Source organism: Callithrix jacchus, chromosome 9, assembly GCF_049354715.1.
Source record: "Callithrix jacchus isolate 240 chromosome 9, calJac240_pri, whole genome shotgun sequence".
Lineage (NCBI taxonomy): Eukaryota > Metazoa > Chordata > Mammalia > Primates > Cebidae > Callithrix > Callithrix jacchus.
The window spans coordinates 12,496,741-12,515,467 of record NC_133510.1 but is presented as its reverse complement, the minus strand read 5'-3'; positions in this window follow the sequence as shown (position 1 = coordinate 12,515,467).

Here is an 18,727-nt window from a genome sequence, read left to right as displayed (position 1 = left end):
CGCCGGTGAAGGATAGCTTTCTCCACATTCAATTAAAAAGAGTCTTCTTTTTAAATGTTCGCTTTCCTTTTAACCCATCTGGACCTAATGGGTTTCATTTTGTTATCACTTTAACGACACAAGGCAAACTACTAAGTGAGGAAATAAACTGTTAAAATTTTTACAAATTGTGAATGAGTGTATGAAAAAATATTTTTCAGTGCAATACGAATGACAAACATTTACTTAATGTAATCCAAGTTGACATAATAAAAGACAAAGAGTTTCATAGAGCAGGAAAATGGGCAGTTAATTCTGGGTCGGATGAAACATGAGAAACTAACTGTTCAAGCGTATGCCACTTCACTGATTCTTGACGGAAAAAATTTAGCTGTAGAAATGGGAGGTATAAAGCACATCAGGCCAAATGAAACACGACAAGAACATGTAATGGGTGAAACAAGCGGCATCTAGCATAGAGAATTCAAAACACACAGCAATCACTTCTAAAACTGAATTATCTTCTGGAATTTTGTGTAAAAAAATAGATTCTACTTTGAGATTTTTGACAAAGATAGGCAGATAAAAATCAAAGAAAAAAACCTGAAACCCTATTCCACATTATTCATTTCCAATATTCTTCTCTTTGCATCATAAGTCACCATTTACCATTAAGGATAAACTCAGTTTCAGGCTCAACCTTTTTTATTTTGTTGAGTTTAATTTGTGTCTCCATTTAGTCTTACTGCTATTGTAAAAGACTGAAAGGCCTCTTTTAAATAACTACCGTAATAGCTTGCATGAAAGCATGGCACCTGCCATTTTCAAATGCCTATGATAACATATAGATCTGCCTTTGTACCTGGGAAAATATCCATTATTCTCAGTCTAGTAAGATAATGGAAGATACCTGAGCTAAAGATAAAGATCAGAGACATATTCATATCATTGTCAGAGTAGAGTCAGCCAGCCATGGTTTAAACACCATCTTTTACTGTTAATTGAATACACTAGCTTCAGTTTCCTCATCTGTAAAGTGTGGATAATGATATTATGCCATAGGATTATTATAATGATCTCCATAAGTACTGTATCCCTATTAGTATCATTAAAAAGTCTCAGATGGGTTTGAATATTCCCAACATCGTGGCAGAAAAATGCCATGTGAAATTTAATATGATTTGAATGTCCAAATAGGGAAATGCCAATGTGTATTTGAATAAATTACAAGAAATTTTATTTGCCAAGTAGGGGAAAGATTATGGCAAAAATTCTAAATAAATTAACAGAATGTAAAAGACAAGCCACAGATTGGGAGAAAATATTTATGAAACATATAACTGATAAAGGACTGGTACCAAAAATATACAAAGAACTCTTAAAACTCATCAGTAGGAAAATAAGCAAACTACTTTTTTTTTTTTAGGACGGTGGATCACCTGAGGTCAGGAGTTCAAGACCAGCCTGGCCAACACAGTGAAACCCCATTTAAAAAAAATGCTTAACTTTAAAAAAAAGTTAAGCAGTTGAATACATTGCGTATTTGTCTAAATGTCTTAGTATAGACAACAGAATAGCGTTCCTCTAAGGGAGAGAGAAAATTGATTTTTAAATATTGACTGACTTTCTGTAAAGTCATAGATGATGTAATAACATTGTGGAATAATGATTTCCTACCACTGCCTACAGTTGCTATTCACAGCAAAGTATTTACCAGAATTTCCAGGTAGTAAAAGTGAAACAAGTCAGTGCCACATATAAAATATGGTAATTGTTAGAGACAGTCTTTAGATTATTACTGAAATACTACATTTTGCATTGTATAAACATGTATTTGGATAATAGCAGCATTATTGAACTTGACGTTCAGCAGTTATCTAAAAACACTTATAAATGATGCTCCACTATACATAGAATAGACATCCAATAGCTGGAAGAAGTTTGCTCAAAGTAAAAGTATTAGATGATTATTCCCAGAAAAGTTACAAAATAAAAGGATGTGTTAACTCTAAAATATCTATGTTTAGAGCTGGGTGAGTATATCAAAGCTGATATATTTTTATGGTACTAATTGGAACCAATTCTTAAAAAAATTTTTTTTAATAGAGACAGGGTCTTACTACTTTGCCCAGGCCTGTCTCAAACTCTTGGCCTCAAGCAATCCTCCTGCCTCGACCTCCCAAAGTGCTGGGATTATAGGCACCAACCACCACACCTGACCCTGGAACCAATTCTTAATTAAAATTTTGGTTACTGGTACATATATAACACAAGGGGAACAAATTCTCACAATTTTTCTAAAATTAAGATGACAGAAAGAGCTATTTATAATACACACTCTGAATAATAATCTCTGGGCAATTATACACATTTAATTTAGAAAGACTTGTTCTTTCAGACTAAATAATAGACTTTTTTTTGAGAGAAGGAAAGAAAATAAAGGAGTGAAGGAGAGGAAGAAAGAGGAAGAAAAAGAGGGAGAGAGAACGGAAATGTTGCTTTATTCTAAAAATGGGTATTAATAATGGCCAATTAATATTTCATTTAAACCTATGAGTAGGTGTGATGTGGTATTGACAAGAATGTATATTTTGTATATTTAAAGTGTAGAGCTCTATAAATATTTATTAAGTTTACTTGTTCCGGATCTGAGTTCAAGTCCTGGATATCCTTCTTAATTATCGGTCTCATTGAGTCTAAATCTCTTTATAGGTCTTATGTATCCGGGTGTTAGGGTCGTTAGCTCTTATTGTTGCATTGATCCTTTTACCACTTTATCTTTGTTGCTTTAAAATCTATTTTATCAGATGCGAGAATTGCAATTCCTGCTTTTATTTATTTATTTATTTTTGCTCTTCATTTAGTTGGTTAATCTTTCTCCATCCCTTTGTTTTGAGTCTTTGTGTATCCTTGCATGTGAAATGGGTCTGGATGTAGCATACCATTAGGTTTTGGCTGTATCTTTTGATTGGGGGATTTAGTCGATTTAAATTTAGGGTTACTGCCATTTGATGTTAACTGGCTGTTTCATCCATTCGTTGATGTAAATTCTTCTTTATGTTGGTGCTCTTTACTTTTTGGTGTATTTTTAGAAAGGCTAATACTGGTTGTTTCTTTCTGTGTGTAATGCTTCTTTCAGAAGCTCTTGTAAAGCAGGCCTGGTGGTAATAAAATCTCTGAGTACTTGCTTGTTCATAAAAGATTTTATTTTTTCTTCAGTTGTGAAGCTTAGTTTGGCTGGATATGAAATTCTGGGCTGAAGGTTCTGTTCTTTGAGGATGTTGAATATTGGCCCCCCACTCTCTTCTGGCTTGTAGGGTTTCTGCTGAGAGATCTGCTGTAAGTCTGATAGGCTTCCCTTTGTGGGTAACCTGACCTTTCTCTCTGGCTGCCCTTAGTATTTTCTCCTTTGTTTCAACCCTGGTGAATCTAACAATTATGTGCCTTGGGGTTGCTCTTCTTGAGGAATATCTTTGTGGTGTTCTCTGTATTACCTGGGGTTGAATATTGTCCTGCTTTGCTAGGTTGGGAAAGTTTTCCTGAATAATATCCTGAAGAGTATTTTCCAGCTTGGATTCATTCTCTCCCTCGCATTCAGGTACACCTATCAAACATAAATTAGGTCTTTTCACATAGTCCCATATTTCTTGGAGACTTTGCTCATTCCTTTTTATCCTTTTTTCTCTATTCTTGTCTTCTCGTTTTATTTCATTAAGTTCGTCTTCTACCTCTGATATCCTTTCTTCTGCTTGATTAATTCGAGTGTTTAAACCTGTGCTTACTTCTTGGGGTTCCCATATTGTATTCTTCAGTTCCATTAATTCACTTAAATTCCTCTCTAAATTGTCTATTCTCATTAGGATTTCATCAAACCTTTTTTCAAAGTTCTTAGTTTCTTTACATTGGGCTACAACATGTTCTTTTAACTCACAGAAGTTTCTTACTATCCACCTTCTGAAGCCTGATTCTGTTAATGGAATGCACTCGTTCTCCATCAGGCCTTGTTCCCTTGTTGATGAGGAACTGTGATCCTCTTTAGAGGGAGAGGCATTCTGATTTTGAGTATTCTCCGCCTTTTTATGCTGGTTTCTTCCCATCATTGTAAATTTATCCACCTGTTGGCTTTGTAATTACCAACTTTCAAATTAGGTCTCTGAGTGTATGGCCAAGGTGTTAATTCCCAGGGCTGAAATCTGAGCAACCCACTGCACCGGCCAAAACAGCCACGTTAAGACTGATGGTGCTTTTCTGCCCGGGAATCTCCAGTCTGGCTTCCTTCTTGAGTCGTAATAGGCGACTCTGCCTTCCTGGAGCTCCAAACCTCGGTCAGAAGGGGAACCAGTCCCGTTTACTCTGCACCAAGAGCTGCCGCGCTGAGGTGCCGCCAAAACTGCTGAGCCGGCGACAAGAGTCGCGCTGGTGACCCATGGGGCTCCTCCACTGGGAATCTTCTGGTCCGTGAGTGACAAAAATTTGTCTGAATGTGTGGCATCCTCTCATTCTCTGCGCTTTCACTGGGAGCTGCAATCCTGAGATGTTAGCAATCAGCCATATTGGATCCTCTCCTCGCAAACTACTTTTTTAATGAGAAAATGATTACCTATTGAGGAATATTTTGGTTGTTTCTTGATTTCTTTTCTCTTATAAAGCTAGTATAAACAGGTATAGAGAGACACCTCACAGATAGCAAATAAGCATATGAAAAGACATTAAGCATCATATACCATTAGGATATTGCAAATTAAAAGAATGAGAGACCACTACACACCCACTAACATGGCAAAAACTTAAAATACCGACAATCCAAATACTCACAAGGATGTAGAGCAACAGCTCCATTCTCATTCGTGACTGTGGGTTTGCAGTTCCTAAAAAAGCTAAACATAAAATATGAACCAGCAACTATACTCTTCAGTATTTATTTAAATGAGCCAAAAGCTTAAATCTACAAAAACCTGCATATGAATGTTTATAGAAGCTTTATAATTGCCAAAGCTTGGAAGCAACCAAGAGTGCTTCTCCAGGTGTGATCAACTGTCATGGTACTTCCTGACAATGAAATATTATTTAGTTAAAAACATAACTAAATAATGCATACTACTAAGTAAAAGAAGCCAATCTGAAAATTCTATATAAGGTATGATTCCAACTATATGACAGTCTGGAAAAGGCAAAACTATGGAGACATTAAAAAAAATCGGTGTTTGTCAGGGTCTCAGAGAGAGGAAGAGGTAGAGGAGTAGATGAAGCCTAGGAGATTTTTAGGTCAATAAACCTATTCTTTACAACACTGTAATGGTAGACGTATGTGACGCATTTGTCAAAACCCATAGAATGTAAAATTCAATGAGTGAAACTAATATAAACCATGAACTTTAGTAATATAAACCATGAAAAAATTAATATTAGATCATCAGTTATAAGTATACCACACTAATGCTACATAATAATAGGAGAAACTGGGAGGAGGGTGAGGGAGTATAGGGAAACTCTCTGTACTTTTCACTCAAATTTTCTGTCAAACAAAAATGGCTCAAAAATATAATCTACTATTTAAAAAATACTGGTGACATCACTGTATACATATCAGAGGGATAAAATTTAAAGATAATGACGACACCAAATGATGTCCAGTATGTAAAGAAAATGAATTACTCATGGGTGTATAAAATGTTATAGCCTCTTTGGAAAACAGTTTGGCAATGTTTTGTAAACCTAAACATGACTACCACAGGACTCAGTAATTGGATTCTTGAGCATTTGTCTCAGAGAAATGAAACATGTTATGTTCACACAAAAATCTCTATCCCTGTTCATAGCAGCTTTATTTGCAATAGAGAAAAACAAACAAAAAACCCTGGAAACAATCAAAATATTCCTCGGTAGGTAAATGGTTAATCAAACTTTGATGCAGCCATACCTATTCAGCAATAAAAAGAATTAACTGTTGATACCTACAAAGACTTGTATAATTTTTCAGGAAATTGTGTTGAGGTCACAGACTGCATGATTTCATTTACTTAACAGTCTTAAAATGATAAAATTATAGACTCAGAGGAGTTGGGAACAAAGAATGGAGGAAAGGAAGCAGGTGTGGCTATAAAAGGGCAATAATAGGGAGCCTTGTGGTAGAGTCACTCTGTATTTGTATCAATGTCAATAACTAAGTCATGATATTACATTATAATTTTACAAGATGTTACCGTTAGAGGTGCTTTGGTTTGAATGTTCCTTCCAAAACTCATGTTGGAATTTAACAGCCACTGTGTCAGTACTGGGAAGTCAGACCTTGAAGAGTTGATTAAGTCATGAGGACTCCACTCTTAAGAATGGATTAATTCCTTTATGAGAGTGAGATAGTTATCCCGGGAGTAACTCTGTTGTAAAAACAAGCTCTCTCCCTTGCTGTCTCTCCACATAACGCCTTCATTGTGGGAAGACCCTTCCAATGCCAGGGCCATGCTGTTGGACTTCCTTGGTTTATAGATGTGTAACTACAATCCCTGCCTCTGTCTTCACATAGCAGTCTCCTCTGTGTCTCTGTGTCTTTTTCTGTCTCTTGAAAGAACATCCATCATTAGAGTTAAGTCCACCTTATGGCCCACCATAGTCTAGTACAGTCTCAAGATCTTTACCTTAATTACATATGCAAAGATGCTTTTTTCCCAAAGAAGGTCACAAATAAGGTCATGTTCACATTCTTGGGGATGAGGACTAGAGCCTACCTTTTGGGGGGCATAATTCAACCCGCTACACTACTGAACTAGAATCTCTGGAAGTGAGACTCATCAGGCTGTGGTTTTTCAGGTGAATCTGATGTTTGATTCACCTGGAAACCACAGTCTGATGAGTCTCACTTCCAGGAATTCTAGTTTTGAAAAACTAGAAACTAGTAATAAGATTCACTGACATTGACCAGTAAGTACCCTTGAACTCTTCATTGGCTTGTCTGATTATACTACCGGAAACAGCTTTGGCAACACTCTAGCATCCCTGTGAAATAGCATTTCACACTATTGTATGAAGGTTTTTAGTTTTATTTTATTTTTATTGACACATAATAATTATATACATTTATGGGGTACAGTGTGATGTTTCCATACATGTATACATTGTGTAATGATCAAATCAGGAATCAGGGTAATTAGCTTAACCATCTCTTCAAATATTTATCATTTCTTTGTGGTGAGGACATCCAAAATTAACATACAACAGTGATTAATAATATACCAGTGATGATGAGCATTTTTTTATGTTTGTTAGCCTCATTCTCTCTTCTATTTATTTTAAAATAGACTATACAATATTGTTTACAATTTAATTTACTTTAATTAATAATTTGACATTTAGAATGTAACACCTCAGCGAACTGACCATAAAAATAGAAACATAAATTTCTCACCATTAGCAGCTTAAGTGTAGGATAAATAAAATATCTGAGTAAAATGATGAAGGTAACACCATAGTTTTCAGTTTAGTTCATTTTTAATAACACATCATTTACAAACAAGCACCAATGTAAAAATCAGTTTGCCAACATCTAACTCCATATCTTTGGCATATGAAAATCTGAACTAAGAAACATGAAGAGATAACACAATTATTATTGGAGCAGATGGAATTTCCACAGCAGAAAATAGAGTAAGATCCAGATGTGTAATTTTTTCTGAATATAAAATATCAGTGATTTTTCTAAAGAGATGAAAGAATTCAAACAAAAGATAAAGCTGGAATTTAATATTATGTAATAGCATGTGTAGATGCTACTAAACCATTACCTCATTATATACTTTGAGAAATGTCAAGAGAAAACCATGATTTCTTTTGAACTGTTATCTCTCAAAGAATGGTTATCTCAGATTCATAATAATCAAGCCCAAATGGTAGAATACATGTATTGCTAAATCCTCTATGAGAAGGGCTATTACCATGTATTATACACAGTAAAACAGCTCATCACAACTTCAGAGTCAAGGTTAAGTAAATTAAAAATGACACTGTGATATGTCCAGAAAAAAAATGACCAACAAAAGCCAGAGTCGCTTGGAACGTTTTCTGATTACAGACAGGGAACAATGGATGGAGCATGGTTAGTATCTGCACAATCAGTGATTACTGATGCTACTCAGACAGGAAGGTGCATTTTATTACTCACTCTTTGTCACCAACATTGTGACTATCATCAGAAGAAGTTAACAGAGGATCCCAAGAGTCACTGCAATTAGACACCAGGGCACTGAAAATTCTTTAAATGTAAAAAGAAGGAAAATAATCACCAGGGGAAGAGCTTGGCTCACTATTAACCTTGATCTGGGAAACCAAGATCTCATTTGAAATAAAGAGACACTCTTTTCTAAAACTTTGGCAAAAATATATCATACAAGTTTATTTAAATTTGTAATCTAGAAATTACATGCACACATTGTAGAAATCCCACACAAAAGAATAGTTCTATAGGATTTTAAAAGTCCATCCCACATAAAAGCACCAATGACAGTAGACACAAAACATCAGCAAAATCTAAGTTGACGTGTGCTCCTTCCTGTGATCACAACTAATCATGAAGAGAAAGGAAAAAGCAGTCAATAGTGCTAAGAAATTACAGCCAATAGTGGATATTCTGAAGCTGCAAATGTGGATGGGTCCACCATCCTTGAGGGAGTTTCCAGGAAGCAACTTTTCTTTCTTTTCATCAATTCCATTTTTCTCTAAACAATACTATATTCATCCTTTTGCTTTTGAGATCCTCAGTGTCCGAAGTTGTATCTCTGATTATCTCTAAGTTAAAGTAGTAAAAGTTATTCTCGATGTAGAGTTGAACAGTGACCGTATTTGAAGGGAGAGAGAGCATAGAAAAATTAGAACGCCCCTTTTGATTCAAACATTGTTACTGCATCGTGGCAATTAAGATTTGGTAAATACTCAAGACACCTAAAATATCTTCTATCTGAATAAAAATGTTTTTGACATTTGTTTTTCATTTCTTACGCATTCTCTGATACTTTGATTTCTCTAGGAAATGTCTTATTTTCTTCAGACTCTAGTCTGTCCTTTATTTTCAAGACCTCATAAATTCTTGACCAGATTTAAATGAAAACATTCTACCAACTTCTTAAGTTTAAAAGAATTCATTCATTTCTGCATTCTCACAACTTAAAAAAAATACGTCTACTACTATACTTCCTTATAGTTTCTTATTACCAGCCAAGAACCAGAAATACAGATAGGAATCTTTTTTCGAATGTCAAAAGTTTTACAATCCATAAGAAACAGGTGAATTTAGATGCTTAAAACATACCTCTGTCATTAGTTTTCTCAGGCCTTTGAGTATCATCAGGCCTTAATCTATTGTGACTCTGAAGTCACAGGCAATAATCTAAGGGTTAAATAAATCCCTCCCTGATTGTTCATCTTTAGAGTAAGAAGATAAATATGTTTTGCATTCAAATCCTGCAATAGGATGGTTTCAGTTAAAAGAAAAATTAAAATGTCAGCCAATAGGAACACACCAGGAATTAATGCTAAGAGATGTGTGTCTGTGTGTCTGTGTGTCTGTTGGTGTGTGTTTATTAACTAAGTGCCTAAAACATGTAGAGTGAGCCTTATTCGGAGAAGAAATGAAAAATCTTTCAACATTTTTGTTGAAGTCGTTTATACCTCTAGTTATTATAACTACGATAATTGGAAAATACACAAAGGATGAGAAAAAAAGTCTACCATTAGATTATTGTTCTATTCATCCAGCCATTTTACTCGAAATATTCAACATACATACACACATGTTAGGGAAAATTGATACCACCTTAAATCACTGAGACACTTTAAAGTTATCACTTCAACAAACAAAAATTCTAAATTCTGAAAAAATAAAAATATCTTGCCTTATAAAAACTTACATGCATTCTAACAGACATATAAATATTAAAAAGCTCTTGCATTCTTTTCAACTCTACTTGACTCTCTATCAGAGTGTGTCCCAAAATGTGTCCCATATACCCTCTCCAAAAGAATTATTTGAGGATCAATATTGCAAATTGGTTAACATTTCAGATTCAATGCCTTTTGCAAGTTGTACTGAATAAAAATCACTTGAATTGGAGCCCAGATAAAGGTATTTTTAATCTCAAATGATTCTATATACATTACAATTTTAGAAATAATCTTTCAGTGTATTATGTTGCCAGAGAAGCCTATGTGAAAATGAAAGTTGTCAAGTTAGTCATTAGTTAATGTCCATAAAGGATTCAATTTATTAATGAATGTCAATATAGAAAAGAATAATCAAATGATAAATATCTAAATTTTACTTTACTTCTTTTTTTTTTTTTTTTTTTTTTGAGACGGAGTTTCACTCTTGTTACCCAGGCTGAAGTGCAATGGTGCGATCTCAGCTCACTGCAACCTCTGCCTCCTGGGTTCAGGCAATTCTCCTGCCTCAGCTTCCTGAGTAGCTGGGATTCCAGGCATGCGCCACCATGCCCAGCTAATTTTTTGTATTTTTAATAGAGACGGGGTTTCACCATGTTGACCAGAATGGTCTCGATCTCTTAACCTCATGATCCACCCGCCTCGGCCTCCCAAAGTGCTGGGATTACAGGCTTGAGCCACCGCACCTGGCCCTTACTTTACTTCTTATATTTATCAATGTAAAAAGATGATATCCAAGAAGTGGGAAATATGAAAAAACTAATGTAACCATATTCTTTTCTAAACTTTTTAAATTTATAAAATATTCTAACCTAGTCACATTTTCCCTAACTTCCTAAGAAAAAGAAGTATAGTATTTTCTATTACAGAATTGTTCAAGATGGGTAAAATAACATGTAAATCATTAGGCCCAAGTAAAAAGTAATTAACCCCTCAAATCTCTATTCTTTATTTTGATAACACAAAGCAAAAATCATAGCATATTGAGAAAGAGAAAATAACTTTCTGTGAATACTGAACTACAATGTCCTTCAGAGTAATGCAGCTCTAATACAATCAATAGCAATCGCTTTCCTGTCATTCCTGTTGCAATGCTACGTCATTTGTAATTAAGTGCCATATTTCTAGAATTAGCAGGACTAAGGATAATCTAGTAGAAAGATCTGAGAAAATAACATGGATATTACCTGTATCTGTGCTATGCAGTAGTGCAGGTGGAGAAAACTGATTTCAAAATGAGAAAGAAGTTGGCCTTTCCAGTCTGGATCCCTTAGGGGCTATGACATGAAAGGCAGAAATAAATTTTTTTCGAATGCTACTGTAACTCAAAATTTTCTGCTCCACCTCTTGACCAAAGTGATAGGAGGAAATTGTGTAATGAAAGCTGTTGTTGATGGGAAAGGAAAGTCGGTCAAGAGTTGTATCTTCCTCTATCTTAACTAACCAACCACTTAGTCCTCGTTGCAAAATAATGTTCAAACTCAGTATTTGAGGACTGAAAATGTAAATTTTATACACATCTTTGGAGAAAATAAAACTAATATCATTAACAAAAAACTAATATTATTTAGAGAAACTGCTGGTAAAAGAGATGACTAAAATGTTTATGTATAAAAATATAGACATACATAAAAGAAGTATAATGATTAAATTATTTAGCTCTTAATAGCCTCTGTTAGAAATGTTCTCTTATATGTCACTTTTTTTTAAAGTTCCTTTTTCTATCTATGTTTAGTTCAGGTAAATGTATTTTTAAAATTACTTTAAGACATCCATAACTCCACTATAAAATTGTGGCATATATTCTTCCAGTTTTTTGTCGTGTGTTTACTATTAAGGTTGGTATCATTCCTTACATGGTATTTTTTGATTTATTAGTTTCTAATAAATGATATGTATTCCATTATTTTAAAAGCATTCATCTGAAATGTTATTTTTTAAATTATATATAGTTATTAACCACATGGATAAACCACCATTTATTTAGGCAATCCCCTACTGTTGGATATTCAAATTGTTTTGAATTTTTTCCTATTGTAAAAAATATTTGGTCTATACATTTGAATACAGATCAAATATTTTTAAAAATTTATGGAAACTTTTTAAGCATAAATTATGGGGTGAAAGGGCATATATATTTAAAGAACTCTCATATATATCACCAAATGCCTTCCAGAAAAGATGTTCCCATTTATGTTCCATCAGTTGTGTGTGAAAATGTTCACATTTGATTTTTCAAGAAGATACTTGCAAGTTATTTCTCTATTTGAGTTTTGCCCACGAATTCTCACTTCGTAAATCTGTCCCTAAAACCTTCCAGCAAGGACTCACATTTTCATCTATATTGAAGACTAAAAAAAAAAAAAAAATCACTTTTATTGCTCTACTCTGAGGCAGACCCTGCCAGAATGTACTCAAATCTCTCATTAACTTTCACTTTTATTTGATTCAATCTTTTTCAATCTTCTCATTACAGTTCTAGGAAACCAATTTAAATTGTTCTTCAAATCAGGTGATAGTGGTTAATAGGGAGTGTGGGATAGAGAGGCACAGAACAGCTGGGGAAATTGCTCATACAGGGACATGTAGTCCCTGAAGTCAGCCACATCATCATGTGCAGGCCATTAAATCAAGTATCTCCTAGAGGCTCATTTTACTCAATAATGTAGGCGAAGTTTCATGTGTGGAGTTTGGACGCTTCAGGAATACTTGCTGCTGGGCATTTTCTTCTTTCCCCCAATCCTTGATTGGCTTTGGTAATCCCAAATCAGAGTAAACATGGTCCCTATTCCTTTATCTCAATGCAAAAATAATACATAAAGGAAGTTAGTTCTGTGAAAGAAGATAGGAAGTAGGGAGCAGGGGCGAGGGCTGGGGGGTAGTAATAGCGGTTGTTGAAAAGGTGGCAGAGACACTGTCATTTACAGGAGTACCTCCTGGGCATATAACCATATTAAAACCTCCCAACACTGACTAGTATTTATTATTGTCCCCATTTTACAAATTAGGAAACTAAAGTGAAGAGGTTCATTGACTTGCATAAGGAAACATTATTGCTAATTCTTGACTCCTCCTTAAAATCAAGCCTGACTGAAGACACAGCATGATGGGCCATGAATTCAGAAGGATCTAGGCTTCCAAGGCTCTTGCCACAAAGCATGAATTCTGGAACCAGGCAAATCTGGCTTGAAATGCTAGCCCCTAGCTCCCATGTGTGACTTCAGGCAAGTTACTTCATTTCTTTTTTTTCTTTTTTTTTTTTTTTGAGACAGAGTTACACTCTTGTTACCCAGGCTGGAGTGCAATGGCGCGATCTCGGCTCACTGCAACCTCTGCCTCCTGGGTTCAGGCAATTCTCCTGCCTCAGCCTCCTGAGTAGCAAAGATTACAGGCACGCGCCACCATGCCCAGCTAATTTTTTGTATTTTTAGTAGAGACGGGGTTTCACCATGTTGACCAGGATGGTCTCGATCTCTTGACCTCGTGATCCACCCACCTCAGCCTCCCAAAGTGCTGGGATTAGAGGCATGAGCCACCGCGTCCGGCCTTACTTCATTTCTTTAAGTCTTGTATTCATCATAGTAAATAGTGATATTACTTGCCATCCAAGGTTGCTGTGATTACATGAGGTAAGATCTAGCTCAACGTACCTAACCACAACCTGCCATATATATGGTCGGCTCTCATAAAATGTTAAAATTTTCCTTGAAGTCCAAGATTCAAATCGTTCTTATCTATAAAAATTTGAACAAGTCATCCAAAACCTCAACCCTCACTTTTCTCATAGGTTCAATAAAAGTATCGCACACTTCATAGGCTAGGACTAATTAAATGTTAGCACTACAGACAGGATTTCTTACACTTTAAAATAAGTAACGTTTTCTTGGTTTTTTGTTTTTCTTTCCCTAAGGTTCTAATAGGGGAAATACCAGGACTGCAGTCCAGATATCCTGACATACTGAGCTAGGTTCTCTATCCTGCCACAAGGCTTGAAGTGCCAGTGTTTGGAAGAACAGGTTGGGATGGCACACAAATATAACTTAGGATCTGGGAACATACTGCAGCATGCCACCATCACTCTAGAGAAACTGTGGCTGCATATCTTGCAGCCCCATGCAGATACTAGTGATGTTGAGGCATTTTTCTGTTTTGATTTACATCCACATAGCTGGTGAGAAGGTGAATAGTTCTCAGGATGGAGACTAGACAAGTGCAGAACATACTTTTTTACACTTTTTCCATATTGTTTCCTCCCTTACAATATAAAGTCCACAAGTCCGTCTTATTCATTATTGAAACTGCAGCACATATAAGAGGTAGGATGCCTACAAGTGCATTTGATGAACAAAGTCGATAAAGTGAAAACCAACTAAATATTGAATCAAGATTCGTTCATAGTTTTGAAAAGAGGCAGAATTAGACTGACAATTGGAAAGCCAACTTGTGTAGTGCTCCTTTTGTTTTCTCTTTATTACCAAGCTCTGAAATGCTGGAAAAGGCAAATTTCTTCTTTAAAGGAAAACACAATCAGCAGCAGAAGATAACAGTAACTTCGAATGGAATTGAAACTCCCTGCCTGGCCTTTTGATCAAAGGCACACAAAGCCGGAAGTATTAAACTTTATCACAGCCAGTTAATAAAAGAGAAAGAAGAGAAATACGAAGAGTTTTGAATGTTCTGGTACTTTGTCTTTCAAATTCACTTTTGTGCAAAACATGCACATACACACAAATATGAATATATGAAGTATTAATTTGCTTATTTTCTGGCTGCATTGCTGCAAAAGACTTTTTGATTCGGGAAACCACATATTTTACTCATTCCTTTCTGACCATACTGTTAGCTAGAAGCTTAGCACACAGCTTCCAGTCACACTTCAAACCTCTGGGTCACACTTTCAAACCTCAGTGATTTATCAGATCATAGCAGCACACTGTTCTTCCCGCTCCAGACTAAAAAGAAGTATGTCTGGAAAAAACCATAGCATGCAGGGAAGATGGTCCGAATCACTTCACTGGGAGGACTAACCTCACCCAGACAGGCTCCCACCTGCTTTTTTATTTGTCCTAATGCTTTTTATGCCACTGCATGAAACTAGATTTCCTGGTTCTCATAGTAAAGAAAAATAAAAAGATCACTATCTTGAGATTTTCTGTTTCCCTATCACCCTTTTTGTCCTGTCTTTACAGTACAATATATTCAGATGCTCTAAATTTAAAGTATATTGTCCCAACTGGACCTCCAGGCATCAATCAAACAGTAAACATCCTTCCTCTTATTTCTGAGAAGACAAACAAGAGGGCCACCTCAGAAATTAAGCAAGATTACATAATGGCAAAAAAAAAAAAAAAAAAAAAAAGGATTCCTGATGGCGATTTAAGGGAAAAGAGTTAAGCTGATCCGTAATTAAGACTTCCGATTCTTAAATCAGCATTCTCTCCACCATGTCACATGGTTCACACTAGGACAACGTAGATACCTGAGATTTTGAGTGGTAGTTCTCCAACTTTACTGTTCTTCATATGGGAGTCAGCCAAGGCAGACTCTGAACTCACCCTCAAATCTTTCCTTTATCTTTGTTATCTTTATTACATTTTTAATTTTTTTATTTATAAAGACAGAGTTTCACCATGTTGGCCAGGCTGGTCTTGAACTCCTGACCTCTGGTGATCTGCCCGCCTCTGCCTCCCAAAGTGCTGTGATTACAGGTGTGAGTCACCATGCCTGGCCTCATTTTTAAAAATTTGTATTCTAGTTCATTATCTATTCATGCTAGAAATCCAATTATTAATTAAAGGGGCCAGTGGTTAAACTTACAGCACAACTCATGTTACAAATCAAAACAAAGTAGTCTAATAATAGAATATATAAATCATCTCAGCTACATTTGTATTCACATTAAAAATATCCATTACTGGGTATATAACCAAAGGACTATAAATTGTTCTACTATAAGGACACATGCACACAAATGTTCATTGCAGCACTGTTTACAATAGCAAAGACCTGGAACCAACCCAAATGCCCATCGATGATAGACTGGACTGGGAAAATGTGGCACATATACACCATGGAATATTATGCAGCAATCAAAAATGATGAGTTCGAGTCCTTTGTAGGGACATGGATGAATCTGGAGAACATCATTCTCAGCAAACTGACACAAGAACAGAAAATGAAATACTGCATATTCTCACTCATAGGTGGGTGATAAACAATGAGAACACATGGACACAGGGAGGGGAGCGCTACACACTGGGATCTATTAGGGTGAATAGGGGAGGGACAGTGTTGGGGGGAGCTGGGGAGGGATAGCCTGGGGAGAAATGCCAGATGTGGGTGAAGGAGAGGAAGACAGCAAATCACACTGCCATGTGTGTACCTATGCAACTATCTTGCATGTTCTGCACATGTACCCCAAAACCTAAAATGCAATAAAAAAAATCCATACAAATTGACTCAGCCTGATATCAATGAAATACCAAAGATAAATAATCTAAAGGTAAATAATCTAAGGAGAGAACAAAATAGCAACCAATTCAACAGGCTTAAAACACACCTAGTGGCCAGGCACAGTGGCTCATGCCTGTAATCCCAGTACTTTGGGAGGCTAAGGTGAGCAGATCACAAGGTCAGGAGTTTGAGACCAGCCTGACCAGCATGACAAAACCCCATCTCTACTAAAAATACAGAAATTACCCACGTGTGGTGGCATGCACCTTTAATCCCAGCTACTCAGGATGCTGAGGCAGGAGAATCTCTTGAACCCGGGAGGTGGTGGTTGCAGTGAGCTGAGATCGCACCACTGCACTCCAGCCTGGGCGACAGAGTGAGACTCTGTCTCAAAAAAAAAAAGCATAAAAAAGACTACATGGAAAAGACTGTGCTAGGGTTCTGCACTATCTCCTGAGAGGGGAAAAGGTGGGATGAGGTGTAGAAACAGTGCTTGGAAAAAAGTTTATTTCAAGAGGTCTCTTTATTAAGAAAGGAGGTAAAAGGGCCAGGCGCGGTGGCTCACGCCTGTAATCCCAGCACTTTGGGAGGCCGAGGCGGGTGGATCACAGGGTCAAGAGATCGAGACCATCCTGGTCAACATGGTGAAACCCCGTCTCTACTAAAAATACAAAAAAATTAGCTGGGCATGGTGGCGCATGCCTGTAATCCCAGCTACTCAGGAGGCTGAGGCAGGAGAATTGCCTGAACCCAGGAGGTGGAGGTTGCGGTGAGCTGAGATAGCGCCATTGCACTCCAGCCTGGGTAACAAGAGCGAAACTCTGTCTCAAAAAAAAAAAAAAAAAAAAAAGAAAGGAGGTAAAAGGAACATAACCTGAGTGCAATAAAAATCTAGTTTCATATAAAACTAGTACTACAAAAAATTCAGTTTCTAATGATCACTGTCCATCAGCATAAAAGACAGATCAAAGTATAAGAAAGTTGTGGTCAATAATATTTTTCTAATGGCCTAGTCTCCCACTGGGTTTAAATACGAGAAATCCTAGTAGATACTGGGGACAGAGCAAAATAATCAATATATAAGTAAGTCAGAGCATGGGGACAAAGCGTTAAAGATTTTAATGTAAGCGCTATTTCTCCTCAACCTTGTTCAGTTTTGAATGAATCCTCTTACTCAACAGGAGTCACAGAATGAAGGTTATTTTGAGGCACAACCAAAAACTATGGGCCCCCTGGAAGTTCAAAAGGCAATTGCTCTTCTTTCTTCTTGAGGCTGACACCAAATGCAAGAATATTATACAATTTTGTATTGCACAATTATCAAGGTCTACAACTGAAACAGAAATATTTTACATACAAGACCTGAAGATGGTGTACTTGCACCATGAAGTAGAACTCTGTTGCTTTCCATGGCAAATGTGAAACAGTGGGTCATTCTGAGCAATGAAATGCTCAAAACTTGCCATCTAGTGCTCCATGGCAAGAAGGTTACCAAACCATGCTCTAGACCTATACTGTCCAATGGGTAGCCACTAAATTTAATCAAAACTAAGTATCACTACAAAAAATGTAGTTTACTAGCACCAATTACACTAGTTAAGGGAAAAACCAAGATGATTTATAATAGACATATTACAGTAAAAAAGATGTTAAGTATACAATCTAGGTTGGCATATAGGTATTCACTTTATAAATCTCAAGAGTTTTATGTTTTATCCTTTTCACATTAGAAAAAAAATTTTTTAAAGAGCACCATAGATTCAGTTATATGAGGCACATACCTCAAGTAATCGGTAACCCTATTTGGCCAGTGGCTATCCTATTGGATTGCACTTCCATTATTGCAAAAAAAGTTACCAGACAGCCCGACTCTAGAGCCTAGCTCAGGAGTCCTGGCGAGATTTCCTAATTATTTTCTAATTTTCTATTTCCTAATTAACTAATTATTCCGCCCAAAAGTTAGTGCTAACTTCTTCCTGGGGCAAGTGGATCATAACTACCAGAACATCATAATGTTTAAAGAGTGGGGGTTCAGATGGAAGAATAAAGGAAACAAGGGACATGGTTACCATCAGAAAGAGGTTGGAAAGAACAGGGAAACTTAAGAGAGACCTGTGTTCAATAGGAGTTAAAAATATTTATGTACATTCCTACATACATGTGTTTGTCTAAACATTTAACAATATATAAAGCTGAAAACTTATTTAGTTCTCCCTCAACCACTGGGCAAAATCAAAGATATGCCTAACATGGGGTGGAATTTACTCTTGTAACACTTTAGCACATCACTGCTTATAACCGAAAATATTTAAATGTGAATAATCCCTGAGGGGTTTGTGATAACTGCAAAAGACCCAGACCTTCCATA